At 41.7% G+C, this 20,812-nt stretch overlaps 1 long non-coding RNA gene across 2 annotated transcripts in view; it reads left to right on the forward strand.

Annotated features, from left to right (window-relative positions):
- The window catches only part of LOC112547677 (uncharacterized), a 337,654-nt gene that overhangs the window by 89,913 nt on the left and 226,929 nt on the right, over nt 1-20,812 (forward strand). For both annotated transcript variants that reach the window (XR_012906383.1, XR_003091472.2), the window contains exon 2: nt 3,388-3,472. This is a non-coding gene — a long non-coding RNA (uncharacterized LOC112547677). The remainder of the gene's footprint in view (nt 1-3,387; nt 3,473-20,812) is intronic.

Here is a 20,812-nt window from a genome sequence, read left to right on the forward strand (position 1 = left end):
GTTGTTTCATTGATCAGGCCTGAGTCTGGGGACTATGGCACTGGGAGGTGGGCAGATCCCAGGGCTCAGGATCCAGCCCAAGGCCAGAAGCCTACACTGCAATGAAACAGCCCTGCAACCCAACCCCTGCAAGACTGAGTCAGCTGCCTTGGGCCACCCATGGGTTTTTCTTTGCTGTGTAGACAAAACCACAATAACTTAGCCAAGAGTGAAAGTAATTAAAAAGTCTTCCCTGAGAGGCCAGCCTGCTGTAGCCAGCACTTCAGTGCTGCAGGATGCATGCCACCTGAGGCTCTGGCAATGATTTAAAGGGCTTGGGGCTCTGGATGTTCCTGAGGCATTAGCAATGGTTACTGAGGCTACATCTAGACTACATTGAAACTGCAGTCTAGACACGGTTCTTTTGAAAATGGCATGCTTTTTCAAAAGATCCTGTAAGCCTCAAAAAATGAGGTTTACATGATCTTTCAAAAAAGCGCCCCGTTTTTGAGAGAGCTGCGTCTAGACTGCGGTTTCAATTTTGAAATAGCGCTTTTTCAAAAGAGTGCCATTACGTGATTATGCAAATGAAGCACGGGTTTCATTTGCACTTTCGAAGTGCTTCATTTTCATCCCTCTGCCAACAGAGGGATGTTGTCTAGATGTAGCCTGAGAGACTGTCAGGTCCTTTAAATCATTGGGCCCTGGGGCACCTGCCTTTTTTGACCTCTTCCCCTCATCAGCAGCCCAGCTTTTAGGGTACAGCAGCACTTTAATGTCAGCTGTTTACAGGCCGGGACTGGCAGCCATTTCTTACCAGTATGCCATGTCTTGTCAAGTCAAGCAGGGTCTGGCATTACTTCAGCAAGTTAGTGATGTAAATAATGCTCTTGTGCTAAGTTTAGGCATATGAACACTGTCAGTGGGTCTGAAAAAAGGACATCTGTGGAATAGAAGTATTTTCAAGCACCTAATAGTATTTCCTATCCCATCACCACAACCCATCATGGTTTGATGAGATAACATGATCTTGGTAAGTAATTGACCTTTCATTATCAGTGGTGAATAGGCCAATGGAGGGATGATAGAGTTACTATAGAGAACTTTTCCTGGGTGTCTGGCTGGTGAGTCTTGCCCATATGCTCAGGGTTCAGCTGATCACCATATTTGGGTCGGGAAGGAATTTTCCTCCAGGGTAGATTGGCAGAGGCCCTGGAGGTTTTTCGCCTTCCTCTGTAGCATGGGGCACAGATCACAGCTGTTTGAAGATTTCAATATCTGAGATATAGGTGAGAGGATTATTCTAGGAGGGGTGGGTGAGATTCTGTGGCCTGCACTGTATAGGGGGTCAGACTAGATGATCATAATGGTCCCTTCTGACCTTAAAGTCTATAAGTCTATTGTTTGTTTGCAAAGTAGATAATGGGTGAATCTCACCTCCCCCCACCCCCAGTTCCCTCTCAGGTATAACAGGAGCTGGGCAGACAGGGGCTCTTCCATTCTATGAGACTTAAAAAATGATCTCGTTCAGCATCAAGCCTGGATGACCACCACTACTGGCTATTCTAGGGTAGTTCTCAGAGAATATGCCTTTTGGAGCTGTTCCACTTTGTATAAATATCTATTCTTTTTTGGGGGGGGGAGGAGGAAGGGGGAATGACTAGTTGGGTCCCTCACCTGGGAACCCAAGTCTGAATCCCTGCTGTCATTCTGCCACATCCCAGTTGAGTGAACTAACAACCAAAACCAAGGTCTGTTCCGGAGGGAGTTTTTTCCATGGTGTGTGTGTGTGGTGGTTTTAAGCCATTCTCGAGCTGTGAATCATTCCCCAGTGAAAATTTGATCAGTATTGGAATGAATGTTCTTAGGGAAGGTTTTGCATGTCAACAAACTGGCATTTTCTGAGACAAAACCATGTTGTTAGAAAATCCCCATCCAGCTCCACTAGGAAGTACTGCATTGAAAGAGGAATTTGCCCCCTGTAGAGGAGAGCTGAACTACTGAACTCTGGTTGTGGCTCCATAGGCTGCCCCTAAGAGTTGATGAATAAACTCACTGCCAGGCCCAGTCCTTCCCATTTCCCAGACCACTTTGGGGCTGCACTAGCTAAATCCAAAATACCTGGCAGTGTCGGAGTTGCCAGTGCTTGTACTGCTCTGCCTTTTCTCCAGGTTAACTTAAGCCATCTTAAATACTGCTTGCTGTCCAATCTGTCTGTTCAGAGCAGGGGTGGGGAACCTCAGGCCCATGGGCTGCATGTAGCCCTCTCAGCTTGCCTGGATCCAGCCCCCAAGGCTCCTCCCCAGCATTGAGGAGCCCATGCTGGCGCTCCAGCCCCCGACCCCAGCCCACCGCAGGTGCACACAAAATCTACTCGCCTGGGCCTCCCTAGGCTCTGGTGAGCAAGAGGAATGTGGGGAAGTGTCTTTGTCAGTCAGCGGCCACATCTTTTTTGCAGGAGGGTTGATTTTTTGCTTCTCACCTGTGTGCAGCCCCCAACTGGTTTTTCTTATGGGTCTGCAGCCCCAGACACACACAAGCTTCCCCACTCCTGTTTAGAGTAACAAGTATTCCAGAGCCATTGGGTGGCTGTTGCCAGTGCTGGTGAAAAATGTGTGTGTGGGGAGAAAGAGCTGAAAGAGCCAGACACCCTAAAACTGTACAGGAGAAGGGTGTCTGGAAGATCTATTCTGGGGCCTCTCACAGCTGGTAGTCGTGAGAGGCTGGGAGGATTGGCTAGGCACCCTAGTTACTGCATATACATGACCTAACACTGAATTGAACTTAAATTCCCCAGGAATCCCCAATCTTTTCTTGCCAGAGCAACCCAGGTTCTGAATCTAGTTTCACGTGCTAAGAATAAGCCTGACCATTACATGGCTGCTGACTACATTTTCCTTTCTTGGGTACTTATTGATGCAACACAGATGTCTTTATGATTCCATTACATTTTACTCATGAGCGAGCTGCAACTCCTTAGGGTTGCCCTACTTATCTCTATATGAAAATCCTGATTCGCAAACCTTTAAAGCTGATAGATCATTTTTCTTTTATGTTGCACTAAAAGGGCTGTATCCATGATGATATACTGAGATGACAATTAATGTTAGAGTTAATGATGACGATACATCCGACTCAGGATTCAACCTGGTAAAAAAAATCCTTGCAGCATTACAAGAACACTGCATTATGTTTCCTGTTTAACCATCAAATTAAATGTATACTTTGTATGCAGTCACTTGGGTTCACATATTTCCCTGGCCTATTTACTTGACCTCATTCAAAATTGTGACTACCATTTCACTCACTCACTGTATTTGCTATATTTAAATAGGATTATTGTTTCAAACTGAAACCATACTCATGCAGAATGCCCATCTACATTGATCCTTTCTGTCTTTTTATAAGGGAGTAAGACCTCAGTCCTGACCCTGTGAGCAATGGCACAGAACTCTTCCAAATTTTGCCGTCAGGCATAGAAGGCAAAACAAAGGTAGGCACCTAACACTCTTTTCCCTTTCCTCATCCCTCATCCCAATTGCTTTTCATGGAGTGGCACAGCTACATGCCTCCCCTTACACGAGACTGAATGCTTGATGTGTTCCGCAGTGTATTTCTTTGATCAGTTGCACCCTGCATAATTAATAATGTACAATTAATGTGTGAAATGGTCCTTCTTTGCCATTTAGTCTTCCCATACATACTACAGGACTATTTTCTTCATTCATAGCAGAGGCAGAACTGCTCCTAGACAGAACTCCACTACTGTGAATACTGCAGCATTTTGTAACACAAATGTCAGCAGTATTCCTGTGTGAACAAAAAACTCCAAATTAATGTTAATAGGTTTCCTTTAAAAATTCTGCCTGATGCCATCGGAAGGAATTTTTCCCTACTCTGTCTTCACATTTGTCATTTTTCCCCATTATATCTGCTTTATAGTCTGGATTGTAACTACAAAGTTGCTTTTTTATTATTTATTTTAAAGCAAGCTTCTGGAAAGGGTAGTTCCATTAAATACAAACAATCTATTTTGTTGAGAGCCAATTGCTAGGGAAAAAACCTACACTATAGGGATTTTTCATTGTTATTCAAATGTGTTCCTCATTTATTTTTACTCTGTGTCAAGCACAGGCTATTAATTGTGAATGCTCTGTATGATGTACCTGTCATGCTTGCTCACTTAGTCTTAAAACAAAAAGAAAAGACAAAACCTGTGCTGTTAAATCAGAATAATCTAAATTGCATTATTTATTCTCTGTATGTTTGTGAAGGTTTTTCTACATCTTGTAGTCAGAATGATTGTGTTATGCCACTATTATAATATAAATCTTAATCTGATCTTGATTGATTGCATAATCACAGTGAAGTATGAGAAGAAATTATGGATCACTTAGGCTATGTCTACAGTGCATGCTTATTTCGAAATAACTCGTTATTTCAAAATAACAGAGTGTATGTCTACACAGCAAGCCCATTATTTCAGAATAATTTTGAAATAACAGGCTTCTTACTCCAATGTCTGCAACCTTCGTTTCACGAGGAGTAAGGGAAGTTGAAGGAAGAATGTTCTTCCTTTGACTTCCTGCTGTGTAGATAGTACCCAAAGCTGAGTTAAGGTACTTTGACTTCGGCTATGCAATTAATGTAGATGATGTTGCTTATCTTAAACTTGACTTTATCCTGCAGTGTTAGATGTACCCTTAGAGATTTGTTTTCTGGAAGAAGGGAAATACATTTCTATAATATTTGCATGGATTTTTTTTATGAACTTGGGAAATAATGGTGAATAGTTTTATGACTAGAAGAATGATGGGCCAAATCTACAGCTACTGCCAGTTGGTTGTGCTTCTGTTCACAATATCTGACTCCAAGATTCCTACTGTAGTTCAGTGATAGAAATGTAGCCGTGTTAGTCTGGGGTAGCTGAAACAAAATGCAGGACAATGTAGCACTTTAAAGACTAACAAGATGGTTTATTAGATGATGAGCTTTCGTGGGCCAGACCCACTTCCTCAGATCAAATATATGGTTGTGACTATTTTCTTCCACTATTTTATCTGAGGAAGTGGGTCTGGCCCACGAAAGCTCATCATCTAATAAACCATCTTGTTAGTCTTTAAAGTGCTACATTGTCCTGCATTTTGCTTCAGCTACTGTAGTTCAGATTACTTTTTTAAAGGGTACTCTGTATAAAAGCAGATGTTAGTTTGAGGACTGAAATATGCTTTGTAACTATTAAGCATTATTGACAGTCCTCCCCCTTACCATTTGCAAACAGTGAATAACATGTAGGCCCCACACCTGTGGGTTTTACGTTCCATGCAGAGGTGGGCCCCACCAAACTCTGTTGATAAGAACCTTTTACATAATGTCCAAAACATGGCAATTTTGTATTTGTTTTCTTTCAAAGTGATTGTAGGACTGTTGTGTCTATAAATATGAATGTAGTAAAGAACCGAATGACCTTCTTCCTTACAGAGCACATTCCTTAGAGCTTCTTCCAGGTGTTCCATTTCTTCTGCTAAGTGAAGAAAATCCTTTTTGGAGATCTCAGTATTGCTCAGTTGTACTCATTTGAGGAGGAGCCCTTAACTTACTTAAATTCACCAAGTCCTTAATTTACCTAAATTCCACACACATACGGGGTGTGTCAGCTCTTTAAGTATCTACAGTTGTTCACATAATAAAGAAAGTTTTGGGAAACTGATAGAGGTTCCACAGTAAACTGCTGTGGAATGAATTCTGTTAGCTTTCCTTCATGAATATGTTGTCTCTCCTTTGAAGTCATTATGACACATTGCATCCTACATCTGCCAGAGCTGAATGAGAAATATTTTTCTCTTGTTATCACTGATACTTTTCTAGAAAATGTTTTGGGGGCTTGGCAATGAAAACTTCTAGTACAACAAGACCCTTAATTTTAATTGCAAAATAATACTTTGAGGGTTTTGGTGATGATAAACTAAACATTTTAGATGACTAATATTAGTTTATTAGTGCCCATATATGGTCACTTCAATTGAAAAAACTTTGGATAAGGGGAAGAAAAAAATAGGGAATAGAACTCAGAGAAAACAGATTTATTTGCCTCTGAAAGAAAAAAGAAGAAAGCAAAACTATCTGCTATCATGGGTTTGTTCTTTTGAATCTTTTACTACTTTCAAGGGAAAGTAGATAATTTCTTCATACATTTTTGCATATTTAATGTTTCAGCATCTATGGGTACAGTCTTGTGCTGGCACTGCTTTTTTGTTCTTCTAGTTTCTCACAGTTAACAAGAAAATGTCCTATATGCAACAAGAAATGCACAAATAAAGCAACATAATCCCAAATATGTACAGAAAGCAGAGGAAACTCCGCTCCCCCATCCTTGTGCATTTAAGAAAAATAAGGAAAAATGCAACAGCAAATACTGGAATAATTAAATAGGCTTTCTCTATAGCCTATTATGTGTTTTCTTTCATTCTCTTCAAATATGCAGTGTTCCCTTTTTTACTGAAGAAGCTACTTAGCAGTATTATATATGATGTGGTGCTGTTTGTCTTAACTGATGTTAGTAAGGAGAGTCACTGAAGTTGTATTTGTTTCTTTTTATCTTTTCTTATGAGATGCTGAATGGCAGTGAGCAAAAAACTAGTCCTACGGGCTTGTCCTACAAACTGTGAATGAACATGACATTATTTGAGAAAATATTTAAAACCGGTGTAACACTACTGTCTTGTTTCAGCTGCTGGGTACAGAACACTGACCTTGGATGATGTTACATCATCATACAGTGCTCTAGCTGACTTCAGATTTCAGTTTATTCCCATTTCTACTCCATGGAAAACAGTACCTAGCACACTACTAAGGGAGTGATAGAAGACATTATGGTATGTCTAAACTGCACTTAGAGATCCATGGAAGGTCCATGCCCAATTGCGGGACCAATTGTTTTTTAAGTTTTTGCAGGATAGATGTTCAGGTTTGGACTCAGACTACGGCTGAGCTCTGGGACCCTGCAAAGTGAGAGGTTCCAGAACTTGGATGCAGTTCAAACCCGAACATTGACACTGCAGTTAAACAGCCTGAGCCTTGTGAGCCTGAGTCAGCTGGCATGGGCCACATGTGGGTTTCTAATTGTTGTGTAAACATACACTTAGGGCACATATACACTGCAGAGCAAAAGTCCAATTAAGCTACATAACTTGAATTACGTCAGTTGCGTAGCTTAAGTCAAAATAGCTTATTTTGACTTTCGGCGCTGTCTACCCAGCAAGATGTCAAAAGAAGAACACTTCCTTTGACTTCCCTTACTACTCGTAAAATGAGGGTTACAGGAGTTGGAGTAAGAAATCCTCCAGCTCGCCATTATTTTGAAATAATGGCTTGCTGTGTAGACACGTCTTTGTGATTTCAGAATAACATCAATTATTCTGAAATAGCGCTGCTGGGTAGACATAGCCTTAGAGGCTTAGTGCATAGTGCCCCATCAGTAAATGTGATGGTCTGTAAGCACCAGTGCTTCAGCTTTTCTTAAACCAGAGGATTCCCCTCCTCCCCTGATGTGGTGTCCAGCATAGCTAAACCCGGTAAGGATAGAGTCTGGGGCCAGATTCTGATTCAGTCAAACCTTTCCAAAGCTTTCAGCTTAAATTCTATGGTAGCTCAGCTTCTGCCAAAAGTTTGAAGGGGTTTGCCAGTTAACGGTATAAAATGCCCCAGCCCCGAGTGCCGGCCCTAACTCCTCCACTACCCCCCAAGCACCATCCACTGACTACAGAGTCCCCAGCACCCAACTTCTCACCCTTAGAGTTCTCTAGTATCAGCCCCCTTGCCCCAAATATCTCAGTGACAGCCTCCTTTTCCAGAGACCCACTGCACCCAATCTTCTAGATCCTCCTCCGTGCCAGCCCCCAATATTAGCCCTGTTTCCAGTATCAGCCCTGCCAGCCCATTCACTACTAGCCCCACTCCCAGAGTCCCCACAGTGCAAGCTCCCCTTCCTGGATGTCACAGTGCCCCTCAGTGTCACCTCCCCTCACCTCTTAGACCCCCAGAGCCCTTCAGCATTAGTCTCACCCCCCCGGAGCCTCTGTGCCAGCCCTGCCCCCTCACCTAGATCTGCCACTGCTTCCCAGAGCCTGCAGCATGCCGGGCCCCTGCTGAGCACCATGGTAGCTGGGCTCCATGTGTCACTTGGCCCCAGTTGTGTGCTGCAGCAGCCAGGCCCCTGCTGTAGTACTCAGCTGGGATCAAGCACAGCATGGATCTCGGCTGTTGTGGGGCTCAGCTGGGGCCAAGCGCCACATGTAGTCCAGCTGCCACAGTCAGGCCCCTGCTGAATGGCCTGTTTGAGCTGGAACCGGGGCCATAGTGAGGCTTCCCCAGTAGGAGCAGTCTCACTGCGGCCCTGGTTCCAGGCACAGCACATGCGGTTGCCTACTGGGCCACTTACCCTGCTGCTGCTTAGGGAACCCCAGTGGGCAGGGCTCATTAGTAGCCTGGGGCATGGCCTGGCAATGTGCTATGTCCCTGCAGGCAGGGGGTTGCAGCCCTCCGCCAGTCCGCAAACTGGTGGTTGGGAACCGCAGGCCTACCATATTTGCCTTTCTTACTGCGCATCAGGATGGTTTGTTCCTCTGCCTTCAATAAGGCTTCTTGGAAACACTGCCAGCTCTCCTGGACTCCTTTCCCGTTCATGTTAGCATCCCAGGGGATCCTACTCATCAGTTCTCCAAGGCTGTGTCTACACTGGCAAGATTTTGCACAAAAGTGGCCGCTTTTGCGCAAAACCTTGCCACCTGTCTATACTGGCCGTGAGTTCTTGCGTAAGAACACTGACGTTCTAATGTAAGAAATGAGTGTTTCTTGCACAAGAACTATGATGCTCCCGCTCAGGAAAAAGCCCTCTTGCGCAAGTGTTCTTGTGCAAGAGGCCAGTGTAGACAGGCAACATGAATTTATTGCGCAAGAAAGCCCGATGGCTAAAATGGCCATCAGAGCTTTCTTGTGCAAGAGAGCGTCTACACTGGCACGGATGCTTTTGTGCAAAAGCACATCTCTTGCGCAAAGGCATATGCCAGTGTAGACGCTTTCTTGCGCAAATACTTTTAACGCAAAAACTCTTGCGTTAAAAGTATTTGCGCAAAATCATGCCAGTGTAGACGTAGCCCAAGGGAATTAAAGTCTGCTTTTCTGAAGGCTAGGGTGTGTATTTTCTGACATCTAGGGAGTTGTGTTCTCAACTTCTTGTATGGATCTAAGGGCCTTTTGAAAGCTGCTGAGTACACCTTTACTCTGGAGTGCTGATGGCCTCCATGAGCAAGATTGGAGCCAGCTCTGCACTCCCAGAAGGGGTAACTGCCTCCTCCCTCCCCTGTTGGCAGACCTGGCTTGATGCCAAATGTTGCCAGTGTTCAATAACTAGTAGGATTGTGTCTCAATATCTTAATTCTCCAAGACACAGGCCACTCCTGGAGGTTGCTCGATTCCCTGTGTTGTGAGTGGGAACTGAAGGTGCCCAAGATCAAATCAAAAAGCTTCAGATCATCAACACGCTCCATTGACTGAAGTGGCATCATACTGCACAAGAAACAAAATAAGGGCCTGAGTTATCAAAAGAGTTAAATCCCCTATAGCTGTCCTGCAGGCACCCACACTGGTCAGGTTTCCAGAAGAGCATATCCATTTAGACTTCTTTAATGCAGTAGGCACACTTGCAGAAGTGGCTACCCGGTACAACTCTCATTCCTATCAAAGGGAACTGAGCACATTCTGAAAATTCTGGGTGATAACAATTTTTAAAAAGTTAGCCCAGATCAAACTCCTTCCAGTGGTTAATCGGGAAAAATCACGGGATTCAGCCCAGATAAACAGTCACCCATTTCCCATCAATATATGTGGTGGTTTCTTCTTTAACTGCTAAATTCCCAGATTGACCTTGGCCATCTCATCTCCAGTGATATTTTTAGTAGGTTTTTATTCCATTGCCTCACTGTGTCTTTTAAATTAGGCTAGTTTTATGTCTGAGAACATCTGTAAAAAAAATAACATCTGTCATCTATACAAGATCATTCCAACAAATGTGATGGGATCTTCATTGGTCTAATTCTACTCATACTGAAGTCAATGGAAATTTTACCACTGACTTCAACAGGAGCTCAGTTAGACAAATGCTAAGCACTTTTGAAAATCCTATTTTATATTCTTACGTTCCAGATTTAATTTCAGTGCAGGGAAAGACTTTTGGACCCTGGGTGCACATAAGCAGGTTACATTCCTACAGTCCATTTGTTAAGATTATGTATCCTTGAAATGTACTAAGCAGTGAAAATAGAATTCATGTCCAATATGCCCAACTTTTAAATCATCAACAAAAATATATTTTGCTCTGTGTTAACAAGATGTATTGGCTTAGCTGAATCACTGCAGCAAGTGCTGAATCATTTATGTGGTGAAACTCCCTGCTCAGTAAACAAAGAACTCTTGTGGGGGTGTGTGAAAAGCCACATATATTGTACAAAATATTCACCTTCAATTCTGCCCTGACATGTCTTTCCAGCATCAAAAATAATAGGCTATGAATTTCATGAATTATGCTTTCAGTCTGTATGATATGGGAAGACTGTAACACTGGATAAAGTCTGATTTATAGCCAATACAATTGTTCTCAGTCCTAGATGCAATAATTTTAAACATAGTTCAAGGAGGAGAATTTCATAACAGATTTAGATGTGCAAGTCCCATTGACTTTCTGTGGTACTTCTGAAAACCTTGTGTTCCTAATGGCCTGAGAGAATTATGAAAATCCTCCCCCAACAGCAACATAATATAATAGTCAGTGTAAGGCTGAATCTATCTAATTCTTGCTTATTGGAAGATTATATACTATGATTCTATTTCAATGCTCAATGGAACCCACATTCACTTTAGGGGGGATTTGGAACCGGTCCTACATGCACAGTTCTGTGTTGAGGTGGAACAGTACTTCTCTGCTCTGGGGAACACAATGAGTTACACAGCCTGTCTATAATAGATATGTGGAGTTAAATGGAGGATAAGTGATATAAAAAATAAGTACTTTTGAATAAATTTGACTCAACAGTCAGAGTAGTCACATGGCCTATTGTATGGAGGCTGAGGAGAACCCAAAGACACATCAGTAAATTTGAACTTCTAATAAGTCTTCCATAATATGCCTGATTTTAGGGGAATTCTCTCTTTAAAAAATATCTATTTCAAAAGTAGAGAAGTATATTATTGATTTCTTTATGTTCTAAACTAATACTAGGTAATATAGAAGAGGAATTGCAGGGTTAATTCTTAAAGGTATATTTGAACTTGCTCTACTATGAATTCCTTAAGTTTAGGCTATTAATGCGAACTAATATTCAAACACCACTTTACATTAGCTTTAGTAAAGACAAAAAATAGCATGACAGCAGAGCTATTTGACAAATGGGTTTGGTTTATAATGCAATATAATTTAAAGGAATGGGCAAGCCAAAAATAATTGATTCTGCAGTGAGAGTTGTGTATTGAAGTGGAACATGTAAATTCTTCCAAGGTGAAGTAAAAAATTCTCCAGTAAAATTCTTCAGTATTCAAAAAGAACTCATTCTTTCTTAAATTAGGAAATTAATTTGAATGAAAAACCAAATCCCACAAAAGATCAGTTGATACAAAGCCATGAGATAATATGAATATTGAATGTAAGTGGTTGAAAAGTTGCCTATTCTACAATCTTACAGTAATATGCACAAAATTAATGTTATATTCATTACAATGCAATTTGGCTAAATAGACACCCAAAATCAGTTGCATAATTACGTGATCTGAATGCAGAATATGTCATGAACTGATACTGCCTTTGTTTGTTTTAGTTTACTACAGAATTGTCTACCAGCATTGTCTTTGGTGTGAGATCTAGAAAGCAGGTTGATCTGAATGGCTAGTCTCTTCAGAATCGGTCTTACCTGGAAATATTTTTTGGAGCATGTGTATGTGTGAGAATGAACAAAATAGGACAGGATATGTTTGAAAGTGTGTCTGCTTTTCTAAGCAAGGTCACAGACTGGAACTGGGAAAAAAGACCAAGCAAAGGGGGCAGAATGGTCTCCTGGCCTAAGGAGACTCTCTCTAGACCTCAGGTGCTGAGGAAGGGTGAGAATTAGACTTGGGGTTGGGAGACAGAGCTTACATTGAGAACATTCTGACACTTTTTTAGATGTGTAAATCTCTCTAGTGAGAGAGTAAGAGTAAAATGTCTGTAATTAAGAAATTCCTTTGCTAACTCTCTATTACTTTGTCCCTGCCACTTTGTGCCTAAAAAGATTAAAATCAGTGTTCCCACGATCAAGAGAGCTCTGGGGGAAATGTCTGGTAAAACTCAGCACAAGAATAACAATACTGGATCAGAACAATGGTCCTTCTAATCCAGTATCCTGTTTCCCAGCAGTTGCCAATGCCAGGTTCTTTAGAAGGATTGAAAAAGACAAAGCAGATTTGAATGATCTGTTCCTCATCATCTAGGTTTAGCTTCTGGCAGTTGAAGGTTTAGAAGGTTTGCATCCCTGGCCATCTTGGCAAATAGCCATTGATGGATTGATCCTCCTTCAACTTATCTAATTCTTTTTTTAGACCATTTTATACTTTAGGCCTTTAGAAAACCCCGTGAATGAGTTCTACACACAGTCATCCCTGTGGAAGTTCTTCTTGTTGTTTGTTTTAAGCCTATTGCCTGTTCATTTAATTTGTGTGACCCTTAGTTCTTGTGTTCTGTGAAGGGGAAAATAACACTTCCCTTTTCATTTTCTGCCCACCAGTCATGATTGTACAGACCTTTATATGAATAACTGACTTTTTGGTTCAATGGCCAAAGTGGAAGTGGGGGGAGGGTGTTTTTTTTGTTTGTTTTGTTATAAACTGAAACTGAACTCTTCTTTTTTTTGCCAGTCACAAAGAAAAAAAACATATTTGGGTCAAACAAATGATTTTGAATGTCACTGTGAAAATGTCAGTTTGAAACAATAGAATTCATTTCAAAATGAAATGTCACAGGTTTGTTTATATTCTTTTCAAAAATATTCCTCACTCTTTATTTGGCCAAAACTACTTACTAAATTCAACCCAAGTTTGTGAATAGTTTTAGTCACCCTAAAACTGCATTTTTCCAGTGAATTTACTAGACATCCAAAAATGTCACCCAAATCTAGCTTCTAAGGGTATGTCTACACTGCACACTTATTTTGAAATAAGCTATTTTTGGGAAAAAAACAAAATAGCTTATTGCAAAATAACACGTCAACACTACAGGGAAGACTGGAAATTAGCCTGAAGCAGGATCCCCTAATATGGACACACTACCTTGATTTAGAGCCCCAGGAAGCACGAAGGAGTAATTACTTTGACTGGCCCTGAGGAGGATTTATTTTGAAATAACAGCAACGGCGCATCCACACTACAGCTAATTAAAAACAGCTATTTTTGAATTGCCATTATTGCTCATAGAATGAGGCTTACCGAAGTCGGAATAAGCCATCCATTATTTCAAATTTATTTCGAAATAATGAAATGCTGTGTAGACGCTCACATTATTTTGAAATAACTGTGCTGTGTAGACACACTCTAAGTGACCAGGGGTATGAGAACCTGGTACAGGTTACAGGATATAAATTGGCAAGACTGAGAAGTCCCAGTGTCCAATGAATGCAGTGGCATAGTGATTTAAAAAAGGGGGTAAACTAAACTAAACTCCACGTTCCCGAAATGGGAAGTAGATAAACTCCTTTTACCGTGTACTATCACTACACTAAATTAAGAAGGGTATTGAACATGGAGCTACACATGAGAGTATGCCTGACACACCCATAACTAGGAACAGAACCTATCTCTTCCCGCTCCCAGAGGATTTAGCAATATGATTGATCGAGCACTTGCGTCCTCACACAACAGACTCGTGATAGTCCATACCGTGGGACTGGGAAAGTGTGCGATGACTGGACCTAATTCCTCTCTTCTCTCCCTCCCCCCTTCAGAAAAAGTTACTTGGTTATGGAAATCCCAGAAAAACTTTCTGACATGAAATGTTTTTTGTTGAATATAATGTGCTTTGCTCTTTTCTTACTAAATCCTATTTCTTACTATTCAATGTATGATAAGGCTTCCTAAGATAAGTCAATATTAAACAGATTAATGAAAGGGGGTATAATTCTAACAAAAAACACACCTTGGGACTAAATTATATGACAATGTACAAAACATTTGCAAGCTCACTAAAACCTTAAAAAATCTTCAATTAAATCTTACATCTACTCAAATTCAATAGACCCAAAGTTCTCCATGCCTTTGAGAATAATATAAAGAATTAGTGATAATTGCTTTTGATTAAAAATTATCAAAATACTGAAGCTGAATCAAATGACAGGCACAATTTTGCCTTGTGGATAACAATTATTTTATATTATAAAATAAAAAGGATCTTAGAAAAATTCTAAAAGTGTCCCAAAATATTTTTTTCACTTTAATGAATTCACAAAAAACATGGAAAATGATGTCTTTAAAATAACTAAATCCAATTCATTCTCCCATCAGACCATTAGGGTGCATCTATGCAGCACCCTAAATTCGAAATTGCTTATTTTGAAATTTGGCGCATTTACACAGCACCAAATTTTGAAATAATGTTCTATTTTGAGCCATCCCTTAACCCTCGTGCAACGAGGTTTACCAGGATGGTAAAATAGCATGCCCTTTATTTTGAAAAATATTTTGAAATAACAGGTGGCTTGTGTAGATGCATGGTAGCTATTTCAGGATACCTCCAGTATCCCAAAATAGCCATGCATTGTAGACATACCCTTCGTTTGTGAGCTGTAGGGGCATGACTTTGAATCTTCTATCTTGGTAATGATTCATAGTAGTGTTTGTTTCTTTTGTGCTTCAGTACTTAGAAGGCGCAGATATTTTAGGCAATCTTTTTCAGTATTCTTACCATATCATAACCTTTCTCTCTTTCCTCTTAACATTCTTCATGTAGAGGAGTTTAAAAACTTTCCCTGTGTGTTCTTCATTAAGGTCTGCCCATTGACATAGGAAGTGCAGAATCTTTCAATTTGTTAAATTAATGGAGATTGCCTATCTCCTCGGACTGGAAGGGGCCTTGCGTCAAGCCCAGACCCCTGCCTTCACAGCAGGACTAAGTACCATCCCTGACACATTTTTGCCCCAAATCCCTAAATGGCCTCTGCAACGATTGAACTCTCAACCTTGAGGTTAGCAGGCCAATGCTTAAACCACTGGGCTATCCCTCCCTGTTAAGGGTAGGAGTCTAGACTGATGAAATTAGAAAGCAGGGTGATGATAAACTATTTGATGTCAAAGCCTTTGATTCTAATCATCCTCAAATTCAGTCTCTAGTTCTTATTTTGTGCAGTGTATTTTTCTTGAAATAAGAATATTTTCTTGTCACTAAATGACATATATCAACAAAATAGATCATAACTTGTTTATCTTTCTATGAGCTTCACTAAGTTTGAGGTTTTTTTTAAAAAGAATTTTGGTTTTTGTAATTTCTCAGAGGCCTTGATTTTTTTTTAACATTCTGCTTGCTCCATTTCTAATTTTCATTATTATTTCCCATGGGTAATTCTTCTACTGACTTTGAACTGGAGAGAATTGAAAGAAAGAGACTGCCAAAAATGTAGCTAACAAAGATCTCCAGGATCTTTAGAAAAATAAGCAATTAAGAACACCCTTGTGTTTAGATATTTTGTAAAGTTTCAAATAATTTGAGGGTAAAAATAAATAGATTAAGTCTCAAATATAAGATGTGCATACTTTATTGGAAGCAGTCTGTGTATGGCATTAAAGCAGATTTTCCCAATTCTCTAAATGGTGAATTTAGGGGTATGAGGTAAGTCTGTTATGCTTATATTGTCCTGTCATCATTGGAACTTAGGTTGAAAATGGAAGTGAAAGCAAGCAGGTGTGCCCTAGCACGAATTGGCTGAGCTGAGGCAAAAGCCAGCAGGGAGCTATTTAAAGAACTGGCAAGGACCTGGGTTGCAATAGGACAGTACCTGTAAGAAATTTTAAGTTACTTCCACCCCTGGTTGAAATAGCTTACAAGCAAAGCATGTGTTGGATAGTCCTTTTCTCAAGTGAACATTTCTTTGACAAGAACTCACTAAGGATTTTGGCATGAATTGCACTCTTTGTCTAACAATGACCCAAGACTGCAATTGGAAAGGTGCAGATTTCAGTGCAGAACTAACTGTGACTATAATGTGGGATAAAGAATTGACGCTATCTAACGTTAAATCTTCAGAAAAAAAGAAAAGATTCTTGGTATTGTATTTGGTAATCTTTGGAATGCAAAAGGCATGAAGGCCTACCCCATATTCTTAAATGGTGATTTTTTTAAAACGTGTCTTTTCAAAGGTGGAAAATAGCACAGTTCTAATACTGTCCACACAACAGCTTTTCTGCCATCTCAATCTCTTTTGCATATCTGGACTGGCCACAATGCCTGACTCTACTTCTGTCGGTTCATTATAGGGGAAGAAAATAAACAGCTATTCCACCATGCCTTAACAGGAAGTAGTATACAGGTGAAGTATGCACTAACAAAGAACAAATAGTTAAAGTGAAATGTTTGTCAGCAAGCCAAAGTTGAAAACTTTTTCAGGAAAATAGTTATAAAAAGTGGTTCCAAGAAAATCAGGATAAGCTCTCAGACAACTTGATAAGTTACAGTCCTTCCTAGTATGTATTATAATTGAGTTAGTGTCTAGATGTCAGTTTTGCCTATAGCAATACCATATGAGCTTGTATAATTCACCCAAATGCTCTTAAAGATAACTTCTAGTTATAGATAATCATCTGTCTCTTGATTCTGCAAGAAACTTAGTGTGTGATGATTACAGTTTTTGATGGCTTCCAGTTTAAATTACAGAGCCATGGCTTTTCCTCTTCTCCTCATTTGTCTCCAGAGCTATACAGGCAGTCCCCGGGTTACGTACAAGATAGGGACTGTAGGTTTGTTCTTAAGTTGAATCTGTATGTAAGTCGGAACTGGCGTCCAGATTCAGCCGCTGAATCTGGACACCAGTTCTGACTTACATACAGATTCAACTTAAGAACCCCAGGCGTCCCCAAGTCAGCTGCTGCTGAAACTGATCAGCAGCTGATTCCAGGAAGCCTGGGGCAGAGCAACTCTGCCTCGGGCTTCCTGTAGTCAGCCGCTGGTCAGTTTCAGCAGCGGCTAACTTGGGGACGCCTGGGGTAGAGCAGCTCGGGTGCTGCTGGGTTGGTCCAGTAGCGTGGCCGCTCCTCGGTGCTACTGGACCAATCCAGCAGCACCCTAGCTGCTCTGCCCCAGGTGTCCTGATTCAGCCACTGCTGAAACTGATCAGCAGCAGCTGAATCAGGACTCCTGGGGCACAGCAGCTGGGGTGCTGCCGGGTTGGTACAGTAGCGCCAAGGAGCGGTGCTGCGGGACCAACCGGCAGCGCCCCACCTGCTCTACCACAGGCCCCGGGCTTTGCTCCACATCTCCCTAGTCTGCTGGGGGGGGGCACTAGCTGCGTCCCCCCCCAGCAGACCAGGGAGATGCGGACCAAAGCCGCGGAGGACCCGGGCCGGACCGTGGCGCTTCCAGATCAGCTGGAAGCGCCGCAGGTCTGGCCCGGGTCCTGCACCGCTTTGCTCAGCGTCTCCCTGGTCTGCAGACCAGGGAGACGCTGAGCAAAGTGGCGCAGGACCCGGGGCCGGACCCACGGCCGCTTCCAGATCAGCAGGAAGCGCCGCGGGTCGGGCCGGGTCCTGCGCGGCTTTGCTCAGCGCCTCCCTGGTCTGCAGACCAGGGAGGCGCTGAGCAAAGCCGCGCAGGACCCGGCCCGACCCGCGGCGCTTCCTGCTGATATGGAAGCGGCCGCGGGTCTGGCCCCGGGTCCTGCGCGGCTTTGCTCCCCGTCTCCCTGGTCTGCTGGCTCCCGCAGCAGACCAGGGAGATGGAGAGCAGCTTTTCTCGCCCCGGAGGAGGCGGGCGGCGGGACCAGGCGTCCCGCCGCTCGAGTCCTCCGGGGCGAGAAAATCCCCGTTCGTAACTGCGGATCCGAAATAAGTCGGATCCGCGTAACTCGGGGACTACCTGTATATGTGTTTTTCTCTTGGTAAAAGTTACCTGTTCTATGCAGTGGCATTCTCTTAAGAATGATTGTTAGTCACTGAAAGAGAAATCCACTCCTGCACAGAAGGCCAGCACAAAGTTTATGCAGCCATTAAGTAATACTTTGATGGTTTGAGCACTTCATATCACTTGAGCCAACAAAACAGGACTTAATTTTGGGAATGTGGTACATAGTTCTTATGCTGCTCTTCTGCACAAGAATGAATTTCACCCTATATTTATTTTTATATGCTTAATTGAAAGTTTGCCTTTTGAAGTACCCATGGAGTAATACAACATTCTCTGAAGACGCTGCATTGGATTTAGCAATACAGATTTACTTTTTATATAGGATCCAAAATGCTGCCTAAATTGATCTATTCTAATTCTTTACAGACTATTAAAATGGAGGGAAAGGTTTTTGTTTTTTTTAATGGCTTATTTCTAATTTTCACAGGGGAAAAATCTCACTTGTAAAAAAAACCCAACAACATTGCGTTAGAGCAGTGGTTCCCAAACTTTACAGCATCATGCCCCCTTTTTGATTTTTGAAAAACCCTCATGCCTCCCTCCCCAAAAGCAAAACTTGTTGAGCAAAAAAAAAAAAAAAAAGAAACTGACCGGGGCAGCAAAACTTGATATTGCCGGGGGAGGAGAGGGAGGCGGGGAGGAGACTAGGTCACCTCATGCCCCCCTGGAATTTCTTCACGCCCCCCAGTTTGGGAACCCACGTGTTAGAGGGCAGACAATTGGTGCAATGTCTCTGCCTACTGCACTCTATTTTGTCCACTTATTAATGGGGAGGAGAAAAAACAGCAGCCATAGACCTTCTGTTCCACACAGGACATGAGACAAGAGATCTTGCTTTTCCCTACTCATCTGTACAGACCATGGATGAGCAACCACAAATAAAGGGTGGGTTTTGTGTGGCTCTCCTCACCTCAGTGGGCTATAGCAGCCCACAGTCCACTGGGTTTCCATCTATGGCCCCACAGCCTGCTCATCTGCCTTCCCTCCCCCCATGTACCTCACGCACTGGAGCCCCACACTTATCTGCTTCTCCCAATGCCTCCCAGCACTTTTGAAGTGCGCACATGGTCAGATTTGTGGCTTGAAAGTTCTGTGAGGAAAGGGGAGATATAAGAAGTGTGGGGTTCTGTTGCCCTAGTGTGCAAGAGACGCATGGGAAAGGGGGCAGCCAGAAGGTCCATGGGCTGCAGGTTACCCATCCTGGTATAGACAGTTACCTGGGGAAGTTGTAAGGTATATGCTCAATTTATATGTGAAAAACTATAAATAGATACATATGAAATATGTGCCAACCTTTTATTTTGGCTCACCGGCCATCATTGTCTTTTCTTTTTGGCTTGTTGCCTACGTGGTGGCCACTCTCTTCCAAGCAAGCAAACCATTTTTGTTTTGTCAGGAGAGGGGGATGGTTTGTTTTGGCATTTATTTCATTACTTGAACAAAAGCCAAGCACAGCCTGTAAAGAAAAATGGAGCTTGAGAAACAAGCTGTTGCTCAAAAGAGCTAAATGTGTGTCAAAGCCTCATACTGTAGTTGCGAGGTAGCATAGCACAGCCATGTAAATTTACCAAGAGAACACCACCCTTTTCTGATACACTTGTATTTAGTGTGTAAGAAACAAGAAATAATCATGTCGCAACACTAAGTGTGATTACTGCTGAGGTTGAGTAAGATGTTGTTTTTGGTCCTACACCACCTCAGTAGTCCATGAGGATGCCTACTTAATATTCCTGTTTCAGAAAATGTTGCTGAAATTGAATACTGGTGTTGGTGTGATAATATGTTAATTGGCCAAGTGTTTTGGCTACTAACAAATCAGGCAGGAAGCTTTTTTGCACTTGACTGTTCAGGGATAAAACCTATTTTAAAATCCATTCTGCTATTTACTACATTTGGTTTTTGTGTGAGGAAATATAGCAACAGTTGCTTACATGTTTAATAAAAACTGGCCTGAATATCTTTTGCATAAAATAAAGACAAACCTTTCAACTGAACTTTATTTACACATTTGACCTGATTCATTTTTAAATGCACTGTCTGCCATTCATAATCTGTATCCTTCTAACTAAGAAAAATCATGAGCTTTCCTGTTTTCTAATGTGTCCCTCTCTAGTGAAGAGAGAGTGAGCATTTTATAACTTTCAAAGATTAAAGCTTTTGACAGATTGTAAGGAAATGTATCGAATGTGGGATATTTAATATTGAAGGGAATATACGATGTGATTCCTTTCTTTTATTATTCCAAAAAGACAAATGAAATGTGTTGAAATTAAGAATCTTACATTATGCTATGTTGCAATATTCATGGAGAGAAAAGGGAAAAAGTCCCTTCTTTATTAAAATATCAGAAAAACCATTTATCTCATGGCAAATTATCACTCTCTTCTCTCAAGTACTGATAAATATTTAAAGAAGGAAAAGTAATTTCATTATGTTACTTTTACTTTTTGAACTGATGTATGTGTAATTTTGTGTCAGTCTGTCACTAGAATATGAAGAATATTACTCAAATGCAAAAATGACTACTTATTGAAGGTGTGGGCAATACTTTTAGATTGGGGGGGGGGAGGGCTACTTCAGAAATTTTTCAAGAAGCCCAGGGCTGCCCTGGAAGTGACAGGGCCAGGACACTTCTGTGCTGCTCCGCCC

The sequence above is a fragment of the Pelodiscus sinensis genome, chromosome 10 (genome assembly GCF_049634645.1).
Source record: "Pelodiscus sinensis isolate JC-2024 chromosome 10, ASM4963464v1, whole genome shotgun sequence".
Taxonomy (NCBI): Eukaryota; Metazoa; Chordata; order Testudines; family Trionychidae; genus Pelodiscus; species Pelodiscus sinensis.